This window comes from Canis aureus, chromosome 22, assembly GCF_053574225.1.
Source record: "Canis aureus isolate CA01 chromosome 22, VMU_Caureus_v.1.0, whole genome shotgun sequence".
NCBI classification, from domain to species: domain Eukaryota; kingdom Metazoa; phylum Chordata; class Mammalia; order Carnivora; family Canidae; genus Canis; species Canis aureus.
Genome location: NC_135632.1, coordinates 33,195,036 through 33,213,470, shown reverse-complemented (window position 1 = coordinate 33,213,470; position 18,435 = coordinate 33,195,036). Strand labels below are relative to the sequence as shown.

The 18,435-nt window shown below is 37.7% G+C and overlaps 1 protein-coding gene across 18 annotated transcripts in view; it reads left to right on the top strand.

Moving 5' to 3' along the window:
- The window catches only part of THRB (thyroid hormone receptor beta), a 371,044-nt gene that overhangs the window by 202,309 nt on the left and 150,300 nt on the right, over nt 1-18,435 (top strand). For 6 of the 18 annotated variants that reach the window (XM_077865418.1, XM_077865426.1, XM_077865417.1 and 3 more), the window contains one exon: nt 9,089-9,272. The exons of the other annotated variants lie outside the window; for them this stretch is intronic. The gene's annotated coding sequence lies outside the window, so the exon portion shown is untranslated. The remainder of the gene's footprint in view (nt 1-9,088; nt 9,273-18,435) is intronic. 18 annotated transcript variants of the gene reach the window in all.

Genomic DNA, 18,435 nt, shown 5'->3' with positions numbered 1-18,435 from the left:
CCCAAATATATCTTTTGCACAAGCTATGTTGTACTCTATATATCATACTATGACTTACTTTAAATAACAAAACTTTGACACCTTTCCATACCTCTCTATACAACTATACTTCACAAGTAATAGATGCGATGATTTTGTTTGTGTAAATAAAACTGTAAGTATACCCGTACTCCCTCTCATTCTTTTTAATAGCCACAGACTAGTCTGTAGTATAATTACTATACAAAACTTACTTACTGGGTCTTTTGCTGATGAGCATTTACACAAGCCACGGTGGATACATCTATATGAAAGATTGTGTCTGTGGGATAAATTCCAAGAAGTGAGTTTGCAAGATCAAAAGATATATGCTCTTGGAATTTTGACAGATTTTGCCAAAATGCTGGACTGATTTACCACCTTATTGACAGTGTATAAGAGAGCCACTGTTTTCTCTCGCATGAAATATACCTAACAATAACCCGTGCATTCGGAGTGCCTGATGGAGCTTTGAAAGCAAGAAGCCTGTACCTCATATTTGAGATAGGTCTAAGCAGGATCCTGTGTCATTTGCTAATGAAAGAAAATGGCAGAGCCATGATTCAAAATGCTTCCCTTTCCCAGAGTCTTTATTCTAAAATCCTTTGACTGTTGTGTCTTAGGAATTTAGTTTAAGTGTTTCTTTGAACTTTGGGTTCAGGTACAGCTGGGCTTTTCGTCTCCTGTTGTAGGAGGAAAAGGGAAACAGGAACCTATTTTATGGGTCTCTCTTAGTTTGGGAAGGCTCTCTGGAGGGAAAGTGTCACTAATCACAGGTGACCAGAACAAGTGCCACCCCCCCACCAGACCCCACTCCACCCCCATCCTTACACAGTCGTAAGGAGTCCTAAGACTAAGCTCAGTTATTTTTTTTAAGATTTTATTTATTTATTCATGAAGGACACAGAGAGAGAGGAGGAAACACAGGCAGAGGGAGCAGCAGGCTCCCTGTGGGGAGCCTAATGCAGGACTAGATCCCAGGACCCCAGGATCACAACCTGAGCCAAAGGCAGAGACTCAACCACTGAACCACCCAGGTGCCCCAAGACTAAGCCCAAATTGAAGCTCATCTGGTCTAACTGCTCCTCTTTGATATGGAAATTTGTGGGAACAGGACTGGGACATCTCGGGTAACTAAGCCATTTCCCTACAGTCAGGTCAGTCAGAAAAATTTCAAAAATCATTTTAGGATCTTTTATTCCATGCCTGGCAGAGCACAGAAAAATATTAGCCTCGATGACTGCTTTGGGATCTCCAAGTAAAAGGTTTCAAGGTTAGTCATTAGTAGGCAGTTCAGCTGCTGTGAATGATTTAAACACCAGCCCAGGATCAACAATTCTAGAAAAATCAGGCTCCTCTCGTCAGAAAGATTCTTTTCAATTTCTTATTAATTAGAGTATTCTAACCACTTAATTGTGCATCATATCTCTTGGGGCAGGAACTGAATTAAGTTGTCAGAAAATCACACCTTTAATGACTTAAGTCCTTTGAGTATATCTCCGGAGGAACTTTGATCCATAATCATTCTGTTTCAAAATGTTGAACATAGTTTTTGAAGTTTATAGTGAACATGCCTAGGATATGATGCTGACTTGAAAGAACATTTTGTTTACAAGATGTCTCTGGTGTCAATTCAGACATTTCAGAAGGGCCCAGAACATGACACACAGCTCTCTGAGACTGCATGGCCCGTGAAGAGAGAAATATGCATTGCATTTAATTAAAGCAAACTTGCTGGAAGATTTATTTCCCTTCCTTCATATCTAAAAAGAAACGTAACTAAGCACCAGCTATTTTTCTCTCTGCCAGTGTTTTGGGGTTTATCTTGGCTCATATTTTTTGAGCTCAGACATTATGGAAAACTTTATTGCCTTGCAGACACGTTTCTGGGCAGCTGAGGGAATGAAAGGAAGCACAACCTAGTTGATTTCTCCTTTGCTAGGAAATAGTATCCAGAAAAATAAATACTATCTGCCACAGTTAAAAATCAGGAGGAAGAAGCTAAGCATTGCCTTTGAAAATAAGGAAGTTGTTTATGAAAAGCATCAAAGATCTTTGCTGGAGATGGGGAAATCTGTAGGTAAAGTTGTGGAGATTATAGATTTGTCAGCATGATAGGAAACATCCCAATACTCAGAATTTTTGTTTATATGAAGACAGAGAATTTTTAGTCATGCCAGTAAGTAAGGAAACTGACTTCAATCTCAAGGTATTTAAAAATATTTTAGTGGGATTTTATTAAAAAAAAAAAAAAAAAGTAAGAGTCTTTATAGATGTTTTAGCCTAGGCCACGTTTAATATCCTTTAACCAAGAAACAAATCCCTGGAGATAATTAGGTTTTCTTTAAGTGCAATTGTAATAAATAAGCAAGTGATATTTTAAATTTTATTTCTGAAAGGCAAAGTTGTATTTTAGTCCTTAGCACCCTAGCCTCTAACCCCCTCCTCACAAAAAGATTGTGAAATGTATGGATGTACACAGACACACTGGCTGTTTTACCTGAACAAAAATTAGAATGCAATTTTTTTGAAGTCAGAACTATATAAAACTGCAGTTAAAATGAGCAGATTGTGGCACTGTTTTATGTTTCTACCTAATAGAATGTACATCTCAAGCACACAAACTCTTGTTTGTATTTACTAAGAATTTAGAACTTTGTGCAAACCATCAACCACTAAGTCTATGAAATACTTCTCTCAAAGTGAAGTTGCATACCTAGCGATCTTATTGGCATTTTAAATCCTATGTGCTTGATTTCTTTAAAAATTCCCTAGTCTTCATGCAGCTAATAAGCAGCAGTAATAAAGCCCTTGTCTGTCCACTTGCCAACCCTCCCATTTGGCCAGTAAGCCTCTGGCTTGAAACCCCATACTGGGCTCCTGTCCATTTTTCGTGAGTCTCCTCTCCCCTCTCTTTTCTTAGCCAGCACTCTGGACGACAGTCAGAAATCAGAAGGGCTTTATTTCCTTAAGCAAGTCACTTCTTTCAGAGTTTCTGGCATTGCTTTGTGCAGTGGCTTTAAACGGATGACCACAGTCCCCAGTAAAAAATACATTTTATATAACTACTGAGCCTACGAGTGGTGTGTGTCTGCAAACTCAAACAAAAGTTCCACAAAACAATCCTTACTCTTAGTAAGTATAGGGAACTCCTTCCAGGCAACTTTCTTTCATATTTTAAAAGATGCTTCTTGCTACCCACTAAATTGATTTCACAACCCACTAATGGATTGAGACCCATAGTTTGAGAAACACTGCTTTAGTGTACTTGATTCAGCCCGAGAATTTTAAGTTTGGCAGTCAATCACAGGCTTGCTTATATCGTCAGAAAAGGCAGAACTATTCATTGCTAGGAACATGGTGAAAACATCCTTTGGCAGCTTTCAGAAGACTTTTTTAATAGCAGTAGAATAAACAGGTATTAAGTCTATTCATGGAGGACTGTCTCAGCCAAAAAATATGAAGGGGTTAAAAAATTGCTGTCAACCACTCTCAGGACATAGGTGGAATCCCACAGAGTCTACTTCTAGAACTTTGCTTCCAAGTACAGCTCTCAGCTGATTAAGAAAAGAAAAAAAAAAAAAAAAGGAGCATTGGCCTGTTTTCCAGGTAGTGAGGAATGGAGATATTTCAGATGCAGGCAGTGATAGGAAAAGTCATGATGCTGATGGAGAGAAAGCCTGGCTCTGTGACTATCAGTTGTGCTTTGTTTCCTGTTGAGACCAGGAATGGAGTCTTCCCTGGGCTTCCAGCCACTGATTGTCTTCATCCATCTCCTGGCCTTTCCCCAGCCTCCCTCTTACCACGTTGGGCCACAACATGCTGTGCTTTGACCACCTGGGTGAAAACTTTTCTAGATTTGAGACAAACTAAAAGATGTTCTGAAAACCTGAAGGCAATCATAGATTAGATACTTCTGACTCCACTATTGTTCATGTACGGATCAGAATCCTATTCTGTACAACTTCAGAGCTGCAGCTTTTGTGAAAGCTGTAAGTGTTGAGAAAATCCAGGATAAGTGCGCAGTTAATTCAGTGTTTGGCAGTTTTCATTAGTTATGTGAGTCAATGTCCTTTCACTTCCTGGTCTTGGGCTACTGAAATTTCCTTTTTAAGCTTATGCTGAGTAAGATGGTAATTTATTAGATGATAACTGAGAGTGGAGCAGATCTAATCAGTCCAGAAACCTAAATCTTTGTTTCCCTATCAGACAACATCAAGTTTAATTTCAAAGTGGCAACCGCAGGTGTTATGATTTCATAGTTTCCATACTTTCCCATGCCATTCAGAAAGCATTTTGAAAAGCCATCAAGAGATATTGCTAAGGATAATTTTCTTGGGCATTCTCAAGGATTCTGAACAAAGCTGGGACATCTCCTCCACTGATGGGTTAGTTTTCTTGTCTCTTTCAAATGGAGCAAGAAGAGCCAGAAGAGTACTCAGTAGGGTATCAGAACCCCCGAGGATGACTGTCATTTCACCTACAAACAGCAGATCATAGAAGTCATGCTGCCCTACAACTGATTTTCTGCTTCTCTAAGTTAGGAAACCACTCTTGGCCTACATTGCTCATAGAATGGATGTGGCCGTCAAATAAGATAATACACATGGAAATACAACAAATGTAAAGTCCAACTGCTGTGTTCTTTTCTGTTTTCCATCAGTCCAGACCTAGCATGGAGAGGTAGGTAATATTTTTAAGTCCTCATCACCCTAGGAGTCTGGTTTTTATGGAGAATGTTCAAGGGTTAGATCTGAATAAAAGAGGGGCTTAAATCAAAGGCACCAGGTGGACAGAGCCAAACAGGGGGTATTCAGGGGCAAAAGAAAGACTATGAGAAGGAAATCAGTCAAAGGTGCATCTGTAGGTTATACTGCATATTCCAGGAACTCTCTGGAGGAGCCTGGATTTCTATAAGTGCTAAACCTTTGAAGGGCTGCTTGAGTGCCCTGTGTCTCATGAATGTTGACTGTTACTCATTGGAATTTACTCAACTCCAACTTATGTCAGACTTCTTAACTTACAGGAATATACTGAAGTTGAAAGTGAGAAGAGCCATTTAAATCTTATTCTTCCTTTCCTCCTGGTTCTGCATCCCATCCCACCCTAGCTAGTGTGAGAAATGTAGAATTTTGCTTCCTCAGAGAAACATTTACCAGAGAAATGAAGGTCAAGAAAAGGTGTGAAGAACAATTGTTTCCACAGGAAAAGAGAGATGTCACAATGAAGAAATGGTGTTTCAATATAAAATTTCTATTTCTTCTAGTCACACCATGATCTGAAATCTTGAAACTCTTCTGGTTTCAACACAAATAAACAAAGCTGCTAGTGAAATGCATTGAGCTTGACATGAGTAAACTCATCCCCACAGTGGATTGATGTTCTTCAACTCTGTCTACAAATCATCTAGCCATTTGTCCAGATGCAGGCTTTTGAGATGTTTAGAGGAGAGGAGCCTGATTGTGGAGACTAAAATATTAAGCCATTTGCACACAAAATTTCTCCCTTGCCTCTTAGCTAGTGATGGCAACAAGGTTGAGCTGTGAAGAAATATGGCGTGTCTGGGATTTCTTTCTTTCATTGTGTGTTTAAGCATCTAATTGAACCATGCTGAAAAAAATAGTATTAGAAATTCTTTCTGGGACAACTGGGTGGCTCAGCAGTTGAGCATCTGCCTTCAGCTCATGGGATCCAGGATTGAGTCCCATATCAGGCTTCCTATGGGAAGCCTGATTCTCCCTCTGCCTGTGTCTCTGCCTCTCTTCCTGTGTCTCTCATGAATAAATAAATAAATCTTTCTTTAAAAATTCTTTCTTTAGGAAGTTGCTATTTTATAAAAGCTTATTGGTATTGGTGAACCCTATGTAGTTGATAAACACCTATAAATGAGAAGAAGCACATCTTAGCTTATGCTGCTGCTGTTAACAAAATAGCATGGATTGGGTGGCTAAAACAACAGCAATGTATTTCTCACAGTTCTAGAATCTGGGAAGTCCAACATCAAGGTGCCAGCAGATTAGATATCTGGGGAGGGCCCTCTTCCTGGTTTGCTGATGGCTATGTTCACATGGCCTTTGCTGGGTACACACTCTGGGAGAGAATGAGATCTTTCTGTCTTCCACTTCTTATAAAGACATGAATCCCATCAGGAGGGTCCCAGGGTTAGAGCTTCATAGGAATTAGGGGAAACACAAATCTTTATCCCTTCACAAGGTAAAACCTTAAAAATGCACATTAAAAAATTCTAAAAAGCTTCTAACTTCAATGGTCCCTGTAATGCAAAATTACTTTTAGTCTAGGTAAATTGGGGGTAATAGTTTAGCAATTGTTTGAATAATAGCAGAAGTAGTGTTTTCTGGGACATGTTTGTTATGCCTGAGATCGAGAAAATAATCAGGAAGTTAAGTTTAGATAGTCAATCTTCTGGGAAGCAAATAAAATATATGTGGCATGAGAAGTTGTTTTTATGACTTAATAGGAGAGAAAAGTAATAAACAAGGACCTTTCAGCCAAGGCAGCCTGGTGTTTGTAACCATTTTTGTGCTATGGACCCACTTGGCCATCTGATGAAGCTTATAGACTCTGTCTCAGAATATTGCTTTCAATGTATGAAATAAAATAAGATTACAAAGGAAACTAATTTTTTAAAGATTTTATTTATTTATTCATGAGAGACATAGAGAGAGAGAGGCAGAGACATAGGCAGAGGACAAGCAGGCTCCATGCAGGGAGCCAGATGCAGGAGCCAAAGGCAACCACTGAGCTCAACCACTGAGCCACCCAGGCGTCCCACAAAGGAAATTAATCATACTGAAATAGAGCTTCATCTCCAGACCCTTTGGAGACCATGGTCCATGGACCACAGATTAAGAACCCTACCTACTTGAAGCCCAGAAGATGGGTAAAAAAGGGCGATTAGGTGAACAGAATCAATAGAATTTTCAGTGCATTACTATTACTGCTCCACAAGACAACGTGGGGATGAAATACAAAGTTCTGGCTTGATCTCAAATTAGCCTAAGAGCCCATCGCAAGGCTTGAGGAGAGCTCCTGAGAGTGGCCAAACCTGGGACTGCAGACTCTATAGCTTCTTTCTCTTATGAAGCTTCCAGAAGTTTTTCCATATTGGAAGTGTTGATTTTTCTCTCAGACAAGTACACATATGCACTCCTCCTATTATAGATATTCCCAGTTCTCTACTTAAAGAATCAAGGTACCATTCAAATCATGTTCTGTGAAAGCTTAAGGTTTAAAGGAAAAGGTATAATGTAAATGTAAATGGGGGTTTGCATAGTCATTTAGTGAGCTGTTCTGAGCACAGACCATATCAGGTGCTAAACTGGTTGTGGGAATTATAGATAGTTTGAGATGAGGTTCCTGCTCACAAGAATTTAAGAGTCTGGAGGAAGTAAGAGACTAGTAAAAAACATGTTCAATACAGTGTTACTACCGACATTTTAAAGCTTGTTCTCAAATGTTGTGACTTCAATAGACAGCTGTGATATAATATGCCCTCCTTTTCATAATTCTAGGTTGTTTCTAAATGAAAAATACAATGCATTTGTGTACGTCATATATCACACACAGTACAATATTATGCTGCCAATTCAAGAAGCAAAAATGGGCTTTTTGGGGTTATGTTGAGCCGGACTCAGATGCTAAGTCTTCTAATTCTCTGTCTTTGGGCAAGATGGACTTGGACTTTGCTAATAGAATGAAATCTGCTTGATTTTTTATACATTACACAAGCTCTTTTAGTAAATCTTAACAATTTTAATGGTGTTCAAATGATTTCTCATTTCTCTTGTCCAGTTTCTTTATAGTATATACTTCATAGCTGCTTCTGTCAGTTCTGAAATGGAAATTAGCCAGACACCACAACAGCTTTTATATGCTTCATATGGTTTATCAAATAAAAACATAATGAGTTAGTAAGAGACTGAATAAGTGTACTTGCAAGGCATTACAAATCTTTTCTAATTTGTGCCCTGTAAGTCTGGTCCCTTTAATTTTTCTGCCTATCCTCTGTGTTCCAACATCATTATGGATTCCTTTAAGCAGCCTTAAATCCCTAAACTCCTCTTAAAATGAGAAGAATGGAACAAGCCTTCCGCCTACTCAGAAAAATCAAGCTTAATAAAAATATATACATACATGGTGCAAGTATCATAGCATGGTTATTGGCAAATGAATGATTATTAATGATGCTACTACTTGAGAACATTGATTATTTGGCAAATGTCAAAGGACTGATTTATTGTAACAGACTTGAATTTTAGAGAAAGTACTAGTAATTCTTTATATCTAGAACTGAAATGTGACATTACTTTTGGCCAAGAAAGCCATTGAGGAAAAAGACATCCAGAGGCAGCAGCTGAAAATCTGGGGCAGCACAGTGATAATTTACTTTTAAAATTTCATAACTAGTTTAATTCTATACATTTCTATAATAAACTGGGGCTTGTTGGTAAATGACATAAATATAACCGTGGCAACTTTCCACTCAAATTTTGTATAAATTGGGCAGCCTAGGTGGCTCAGCAGTTTAGCACCACCTTCAGCCCAGGGCATGATCCTAGAGACCCGGGATCAAGTCCCATGTGAGGCTACCTGCATGGAGCCTGCTTCTTTCTCTCTCTGTCTCTCTGTCTGTCTGTCTGTCTCTCTCTCTCTCTCCCCCTTTCATTAATAAATAAATAAAATCTTTAAAAAAAACTTTGTATAAGTGAAAAAAGTTTCTCTGGGATTTCAAACTTGAAAATGAATATAGAGATTATATAGACCAGTGGTTCTCAGAGTAGAGCCCCAAACCAGCAGCATCAGCATTACCTAGGAACTTAGAGATACAAATTCGTGGGTCCTACCCCAGACCTACTGAATCAGAAGTTCTGGGTGTGGGGCCTAGCAATGCGGGTTTTAACAACTCTCCAAGCGATTCTGGTGTACTATAGTTTGAGAATCACTGACAGGTTGGCACTCTAAACATTTTGATCCAGATCATTCTTTGTTGTGAGGGGCTGTCCTGTGTATTGTTAAATGTTTAGCAGCATCTCTGGCTTCTGCCCACCAGATGCCAGTAGCACCCATCTCCGATCATGACAATGAAAAATGTCTCCAGACATTGCCAAATGTCCCTGGGAAGGTGGAGAGGGACACACCTGTTTCCTGTTGAGAACCACTGCTCTGGACTACCCTCCAAGCCTGATACAAGAGTCTCCTTTACAGCATTCTTGACAGATACTTCCACTACAGATGTGAGTTCTTTTCTTTTCCTCCTCCCCTTAGAAGCAATGGAACTCATAAATTCACACCACCTCCCAAAAAATGTGATTACTAAAAACTTAAACGTTTTAAATATATTGAGTTTCTAAGTATCTATATGATTTTTAAGTGGCATGCAGTTAATTATATAAGAAACAAGAATAAAGTTTTTTTAAGATTTTATTTATTTGAGAGGGAGAGAGAAAAAGAGAGCATGAGCAGGGGGAGTGGCAGAAGCAGATTCACTGATGAGCAGGAAGCCCAACTCAGGGCTTTCTATCCCAGGACCCCAGGATCATGACCTGAGCCAAAGGCCGATACTTAACTGACTGAGCCACCCAGGTGCCCCAAGAATGATTTTTTTTAAGTATGCTTGATTATTGATCTTTCTTCAGAACTTTACTTCAGCATCAAATCATTCAGGCTTCCCCAAGCACACACTTCTCCCTCCCCACTTCCCACCCTACCCACAATAGACACTGGATCCACTCAGGTGTTCTCTGCACATTTACTTCACCTATTAATTGGTGTTTGGCTCCTTACTTCTATACTCTAAATCATCTGATCTTATCCATCTTTCCCTTAATCTTACCCATCATGTCCTAGGCACTGTTATAAGTGTTAAGTTCTTTTTTTTTTTCATACCACCACCCAAAATGCAGATCCTATCATTATTCCCATTTGCAGAAAAGAAAATTGAGATTTACTGAGTCAGATACTATGTTCCAGATCAAAAAACTGAGAAATGATGGAGCTGGATTTGAACCAAGGGAGACTTTGATCTCAGGCTGTTAATCAGTGCTCTATTTGAAGTACTTCAATGTCTAGCAAATGCATTCAGTCTTTAATGCAGGATAAATGAATGAATAATTGACTTGATTATTTAAAGCTAATGATGAAAGCTTTCAGATGAATTACCTAAAAGTTTATTCAGCAACCTATTATACAATGTGAATACAGGCACACCATGTTTTCTTGCACTCCACTTTACTGAACTTCACAGATTTGAGTGTTTTACAAACTGAAAGTTCAGAACTTCAGTGGAGGAAGTCACTGCAGATACGGTGGAAACAACAAGAGAGCCAGAATTAGAAGTGGGGCCTGAAGATGGGACTGAATTGCTTCGATCTCATGATAAAACTTGAAGAGGAGAGGAGTTGCTTCTTATGAATGAGCAAAGAAAGTAGTTTCTTGAGATGCAATCTACTCCTGGTGAAGATGCTGTAAAGATGGTTAAATGACAACAAAGGATTTAAAATAGCATTTAAACTTAGTTGATAAAGCAGCAACAGGGTTTGAGAGGACTGACTCCAGTTTTGAAAAGAAGTTCTGCTGTGGGCAAAACACTCTTAAATGACATCACAAGCTACAGAAAAACCCTTTGTACAAGAGTCACTGGCTGCAGCAAACTTCATTTTTCTTATTTTAAGAAATTGCCGCAGCCCTCCTAACCTTCCATAACCATCTCCCTGATCAGTCTCCAGCCATCAACACAGAGGCAAGAGGCAACACAGACCCTCCACCAGCAAAAAGATCATGACTTACTGAAAGTTCAGATGATGGTTCGTACTTTTTAGCAATAAAGTATTTTTAATTAAGGTATATACATTGATTTTTAGACAATAACTCTATTGCACACTTAGTGGACTATAGTATAGTGTAAACATGACTTTTATATCCACCAGGACACAAAAAAAATTGACTCACTTTATTATGATCTTCACTTTGTTGCCTTGATCTGGGACCAAACCCATAATATCTCCCATGTGTGCCTGTATCAATTATTATATGCTAACCAGCAACATTTGGGAGAATAGTTTTGAAACTGCCCAAAACAGTTACTCCTTAGAGAAGTCATATGCAATAAAGACAGTTGGATTCGTTGATCTTCAGTCTCCAAGTATGATAGCAGCTTAACTCAGAAGGCTGTCTATAAGAGCATGAAAAGGAGGTTAACAAAAGAAATAGAAGAATATAGAGAGGTTTCCCAGGTTCCTTTCTTCTCTTGCAGTCCCTGGACATTTCAGTTCCTGGGGAAGTAGCAGTTTAGGGGTGAGTACAAAGCCCATTGATGTGACTAAGTCCAGTAGTTATTCAGCCTCTGATATATATCAGATCACCTGGGGAGAGCATTTTCAAAATGTAGAGGGTTGCAGGAGGTCCAGCGAGACCTAGTGAATCAGAGGCTCAAAGGGCATAGCCCAGTCTTTTGAGTTCTGTTTTCAAGTCCCCAGGTGGTTCAGCTGCACACCAAAGGTTGAGAGCCACTGCAGGTCATTGTCTTCTCCTAGGCAACCCCTAAAGTCCAAAAATGGGGACAGAAAAGAAAGCCCACAATAGTCAGTCACAGAGTTAGGTTACTCTCAAGAATGCACATTTCCATCCTGCTCAAGACAGAGCCAAATGAGAAATACAAACATGACCCAAAAAGCAGTGTGACATGATGACATCCGTAAAACAAGACCCTCGGAATCATTGGCAGTTCCTTTTTCCTTGACTTCTTCTCCCTCATAAGAGAAAATCCATCAGACAGTAAAGTTTTCAGCAGCAGGTAAAGTAGCAGCAAAGGTGCCTAACAGCAGGCTGGACTTTCAAAATAGAACAGTGTTTTTAAAAGCCAGAAGTGTCCTCAGAAATTATCCATTTCAGCTTCTTCATTCATAGATTAAGAAAGTGAGATCAGTGGTGGTGTTCAGTTTTCAAAGTTTCATAAAGTAAGAGGTGATGATTAATGCTCTTGGTAAACTGCCAGGGCAGTTTTTCAACATAATGTTTAAATTACTTTAGCTGTCTAAGGCTATACCGTAACATTTTATTTATCCTTATGTGAATTTAAAAGGACTGTTACATGTTCCTTTCTATATTCCTTTTCCAAATAAACATTTATGTTTGTTGAGAAACTCAAGATGCAAACTTCTTGTTTCAGAAATATTTGGAAGAGGAAGTGCCAGCCAGGAACCAAGTGCCAGGAAAGTGCGGGGCAAAACAGAGGACCAGACTTGGGAAGAACTCACAGGCTCTGATAAAAGTGTATCACTTAGACTCCTAGTTTACAAATCCATAAACAGCACATTATGTGAGGGCAGAAAAACAGTGCTTTGAACTGAAAGTCAAGCTGGCACTAAAATTCAGGTTCAAGAATAGTGGAGTTGAGGCTTCTTTAGCCTTTAAAAGAGTTCCAGTCACAACCCGCTGGAATTGGAGATTGTTCCTGCTGGCAAAATCATGGAGATGATCTTCTCCAGGGTTTTTACACTGCAAGTTGTAACAAGTAGTAAGCATGAAATGAATTAAGTGGGTCATATCCAGTACTTTTCTTTTTCGTGAAAAACAATAGATTAGAACAGAAGCTGTGTAATAAATCTTTCATAGGAAGATTAAATAGTCATTCATGAAACTTGATTTAGGGTATGTGGAGGGGGGAGTGTCACAATGCAAAATATACTCATTATAGATCATCTAGTCCAATACCTTCACTTTATAGACAGGAAAAAAAGTTAGACCAAAAGAGGCTGGGGGCACCTGGGTGGCTCAGTTGGTTAAGCATCTGCCTTCAGCTCAGGTCATGATCTCAGGGTCCTGGGATCAAGCCCCACATCGGGCTCCCTGCTCAGCAAGGAGCCTGCTTTTCCCTCTCCCTCTGCCCCTCCCCTTGCTTATGCTCAACTTCACTTTCTCTCTCTCTCTCTTTCTCTCTAATAAATAAGTAAAATCTTTTAAAAGAATAAGAAAATATAAATAAATAAATAAATAAATAAATAAATAAATAAATAAATAAAGAGGTTAAGTGACTTAACCCAGAATTGCACTATTATTTAATATAAATTGAGAAAATTAAATTTTAAAAAAACAACTTTGTCCCTTAAAAATCCATTTGTTCCCCAAATCTGATTCTACAATGACACAAACTTCCCTTAAAAGAAAGCCCCAGAGCATACAGGAGGAACGATAGCATCTGTTCCCATGGGATATTAGATTAATCATTTTATTGAACTCAATGAACTGGGCTGGTTGTCAAGTGCTTTGGAGGAATTACATCATTTCATTCTCCCACAATAACGTAGGTGCTCTGCTCTCACAGATGAGTAAACAGCTCAAAGAGATGCTCCACTAAGTGAAGAAGCTACAGCGTGAATCCAGAGCCCAAGCTTACTTGCTAAGTTGCTTTCTCTCTCACTTTTCTCTGCAAACAACAAATAAGTGGATAGCTAAAGAAAAAATAGATTGATGGGGGCACTTGGATGGCTCAGTGGTTGAGCATCTGCCTTTGACTCAGGTTGTAATCACAGGGTCCTGGGATTGAGTCCCGCATTGGGCTCCCCACAGGGAGCCTGCTTCTCCCACTGCCTATGTCTCTGCCTCTCCCTCTGTGTCTCTCATAAATAAATAAAATCTCAAAAAAATAATATATTGATGCCCAAATTCTAATATATATATATATATATGTGTGTGTGTGTATATAATAAACACACACACACACACACATATATATATATATATATATACACACACATATAGAGAGAGGTTAGGTGTTCTATACTTTATATAAGTATAGGCCTAATCAAACAAAGAGCATAAGAACCTTCTCTTTCAGAGAAAAATAAATGGAAAAGCAAACAATATAGGATATTTGAGTGGAATCTTGGCTTCCAGAACAGTCTTCTGACTGGCTTAGTGATTCTTAACTTTGTATATGTGCTGCCAAAGCGAACACTGAATAATAAAAAAAAAAAAAAAAAAAAAAAAACAAGCACTGATTCTTACCTTGAATTAACCAATAACCACTAACCGGGACAGCAACAATCTGGTATTTTTGCACTGAAAAAAAAAAACAAGCACTGATTCTTACCTTGAATTAACCAATAACCACTAACCGGGACAGCAACAATCTGGTATTTTTGCACTGAACTAAATATGATGAATTTTTGCTTCATTTTCTCAAGGCAGGTGCCCTGTGAATGTCGACTGCTTTGTATGTCACAAATAGGATATAAATGCTTGTAATTGTAATAATAATAGAAGAGAAATAGATAAATTGGAAAGAAAGAATGGAAGGAAAAGGAAACAGAAGGAATGAGTCATCAAAACTGATCATTACAAAGGCTTTACAAATTATTTATGCATACATTCATTCCTGGTTTCTTGAGGTAGTTTTTTTTTATAAAAAGATAATATTATGCATGTATATAACCCACAAAGAGAACACAAATGAATCCATAGGAACTTTAAAATAGCTAACACTAATTCGCTTCCCCAGGTAACCTTAACTGTTTATCCCTTTGGTTTTTGCTCTGAACATTCTATAATTTAAGTCCTTATAAACAGTATTTCAATGTAGCATATACCATTAAGCCTCTGTAAGTACCATCAGATGCAGAGAATTAGAGATTGGGAAAACCCAATTACTGAATGGAAATAAAAATAACTTAAGGCTGTCCTCTCCCAATCACTCTTAGGAAAGCACTCCTTGAGATTAAAGGGCAAAGAAGAATGATAATCTAATCCATCCCACCCCTCCAGCCAGTCCTGACACTCTTTGCCAAGGACACTATTGCCACTCAAATTGTGATCCTGAGACCAGCAGCATCAGCATCACCTGGCAGCTTGCAAGATATGCAAATCTCACAGTCCAGTCCAAACCTCCAGAATCAAAATCTGCATTTATCAGGGTGCCCAAGGGATTAGAGTGTATGTTCAAATTTGAGAAGCAGTAGGCTATACCCTTATAAGGGGAAAGAAAGCCAAGGCTACATTGGAGAAGTTGAGATCAAAGTATAACCACAACCACCCAAATGGGAAAAATTCAAGATGTGATTTGATTATCATTGTGGAATACATGGAATAGTTGGAAGGAGGTTGATGATTTATCCTTTCAAGTCAGAACAAAAGGAAATTTAAATTGTCTTGAGAGAAATGAAAGTGAATGATCAGATAGAAAGAAACCTAAAATGCTTTCTATCTGATCCATTCAAGGATAGGATCATGGGTTAGATCCCCAGGTATTTTTTGGTGGGCCAAGGGATATTGTTTGGTTAGTGACCTCTTGTTTATGACAAATAGTACTGGTTTTTTCATTTACATTGGTGATAAAATATTTGCTTTGAAAAGAAGTTTATTTCAGGCTTTTAAGTGGGTTGATTTAAAGAACTATAATAATTAAATATTAGGGCCGGTAGATTGAGGGTGGAATGTGATCAGCAAGCGGGCTTCCTAGACTAGGTCAGTCTCACCCAAAATTTCACATTTCACAGCTGAGCATCATGTTTAAAAAGAAATAGAGAACAGCTAGCTTTTCTATTTTGCAAAATAAAGATATCTGAAAACAGAACAAACATTTACTACCTACTATCACCAAATAAAAGAATATTTTAATACCCCTACAAGCAAAAAAGACTGTAGCAGAAAGAAGGGATAGGCCTTCCCAAGAAAATATGATTGGCAACCTTACAAAGACATATACATGAAGGTCAACAGTCCTTTATCCAAAATCCTTATTAGACCAGTCCCAGAATTCAGATTTTTGGAGGGTATGAGGTTTTAGAAGATATGGAAGTAGTATTATAGCATCTGAAGGAATATCTCAAACCATATGAAGCACATTAATATTTCTGCAGAGAAATATTCACACTGTATATAAACAAATATATACACATGAAAATATTCACACTAAGTTGACTCAATAAATGCCAAACACCCATATGAAATCAGGTCAGTTTTTACCACCAAATAAGTTATTTAAAAACTTTTAGTTTCTGACAGTTTTATATTTTGAAATTATAGATAAGGAATTATGCATGTATATATTATATAGTATTGTCCTTTTTCTTCTCATTTTACCATGAAGCAGGGAGCATTCTATCACTGATGGAAATGATGACACATGGAGTGTGTTTTTGGCCTCTGATAATATAATTTCTTCACTTAATTCTCCACTTAGAACCATAACCTTGTGGGGATGAGATATATTAATTTGTGTGTACTTGAGTGTTATTGAAGAGATTTCTAAATAGTCACCTACTAGAATGTGCTCTGTGGGGCAGGGATGTCAGTTTTATTGACTGATATCTCCCAAGCACTTAACAGAGTGCCTGACGCAGTATAGGTGCTCAATATTTGTTACATAAATGAAAGATTTGCAAGTTAGCAACCCATGCAAATACACTGACAGCTCATGGATATAGAGAGTTGAGTTTTGGGGTATGTGTGTGTGTGTGTATGTGTGTGTGTGGTCAATTCAGAGCAGTCTGTTACATCTTTCTACAAAAAAAAAGATATATATATTTATATATATAATATATATGATATATATACACAGATATAGTTCTTATATATATTATATATATATATACATATATATAGTTCTTATATATAGTTCTTCCCACTAGTTATTCAGTTGTAAACAGACTTTGAATAAGAAAGTTCCAAATACTAATGTCATATATTGAATCATCTGAAACTCCTGAGTCAACAGAAATAAGTATTTGATACTAATGGTTATGTTTTAAAGATAAAAGATTTCATTTTCTTTGCTATTTTGGATCCAAATGGTCAAAAAATAGGTGAAAGGTCAATGAACCTTAATAGAAAAAAAGACCATGAATACAGGAAGATATTCAGTGGAAATAAAATAATTCAGTAAAATAAAATACAGTGAATTTTTAAAAAGAAATTGCTTAGCAACCAAGGATCTGAATTGATTTTCATGGTGGCAACAAAATATGACTACAGCTGGACGAAATGTGATGGCAAAAGGAAACCAGTGTAACTTCTAGAAAGGAAGTTAAATTGGTTCTCTTCCCTTGACTCATATGGGTATGGTTTTGATAAGTGTGATTAAATGAGCAAAACTTCTTTGCCAGGAAAAAAATTATCCCCAACTAAAAGAAAGGCAGTATCTTCTAAGACAACATGTTAGCACATCATAAATTATTGGCAATCTTTTTCAGAACTAAGACAAAATTCTACAGGCACATACCAACTAGAGTATATAGTAAAATTTTAAATGGCCCAGGATCCCATCCATCCAAAGAGTATAGAGCTCAATTATTAGTAAGTAGCCATTACCTTCAAAACGTAACAACCCTCTGACCATTGTAATCATAATGGCTCTCACTTAGTGTTTAATATTTGCTGGGTACTATACAATAAATATTACTCATCTAACACACTTATTGGTGTCACTGCCCCCCAATGCCATCTTAGAATTGAGGGAATTGGAATTCAAAAATTTTCAATAACTTTCTAAATTTATACCACAGTAAGTGGCAAAGTGGAGATTGTAATTCAGATCCATCTGACCCATATATCATCCACTGTACCACTCTGCCCTCCTCCAGCCACATTAGTCACATGCAATGTAAAGGTAACTGACACCCAACAACAAGCAATTCCAATTACTGTAATTTATTTTTTTCTGCTGAGTGTTTTCCATCTTTTGCCTCTGCTTATGACAATAAAGGTACCCATAAAGTCAAGAGCAGTTCATCTCAGCTAACAGTCTTTTCAACTTGCTATTATTTTCTTACCTCATTATTAAAATAGCTCGTTCTGAAATAGATCTGTGGGATTTTAATAGTCTAATTGTTTTCTTGTACTGTGTCATGTCTTAAATAATGGAGCTTTTAGTTAGTTTTGCCAGTCACCACCAGAAAAAGAATTACAGAATTTCTATTATGCAACCTAATTTATTTTAAGCAAAGACTTGGCATATGAACAAACCAGAGTAAGAAAATACTGCCATAGAAGTCAAGTGTAATTAAAACCATAAATCATCAATTCATTCATTTAACAAATGCGTTGAGTACCCTGGTATGTGTTAGAAATTGGTGTAGGTGCTTTGGGGATCTAAAATACAATTTAAAAAGAAGAGGCTGAATCTTTAAAGTGAAAAGAGGCTTTTAAGTATCCTGTTAAGGCTGATGTTTGAGATAAGACCATAAAGGCAAAGGATTATTACATATTGTCTATGGCTGTTTTCACACTATAATGGCAGATTTGGATAGCTGTCATGGGGACTGTATGGCCTGCAAAGCCTAAAATATTTACTGTCTGACCCTTTGTAGAAAAAGTTGCCAACCTTTGATTCAGCACACTCTAAACACAAACATCTAAAACACATCACTAGCTTCAGTACATAGGCAAAAATAATTTGTCTCT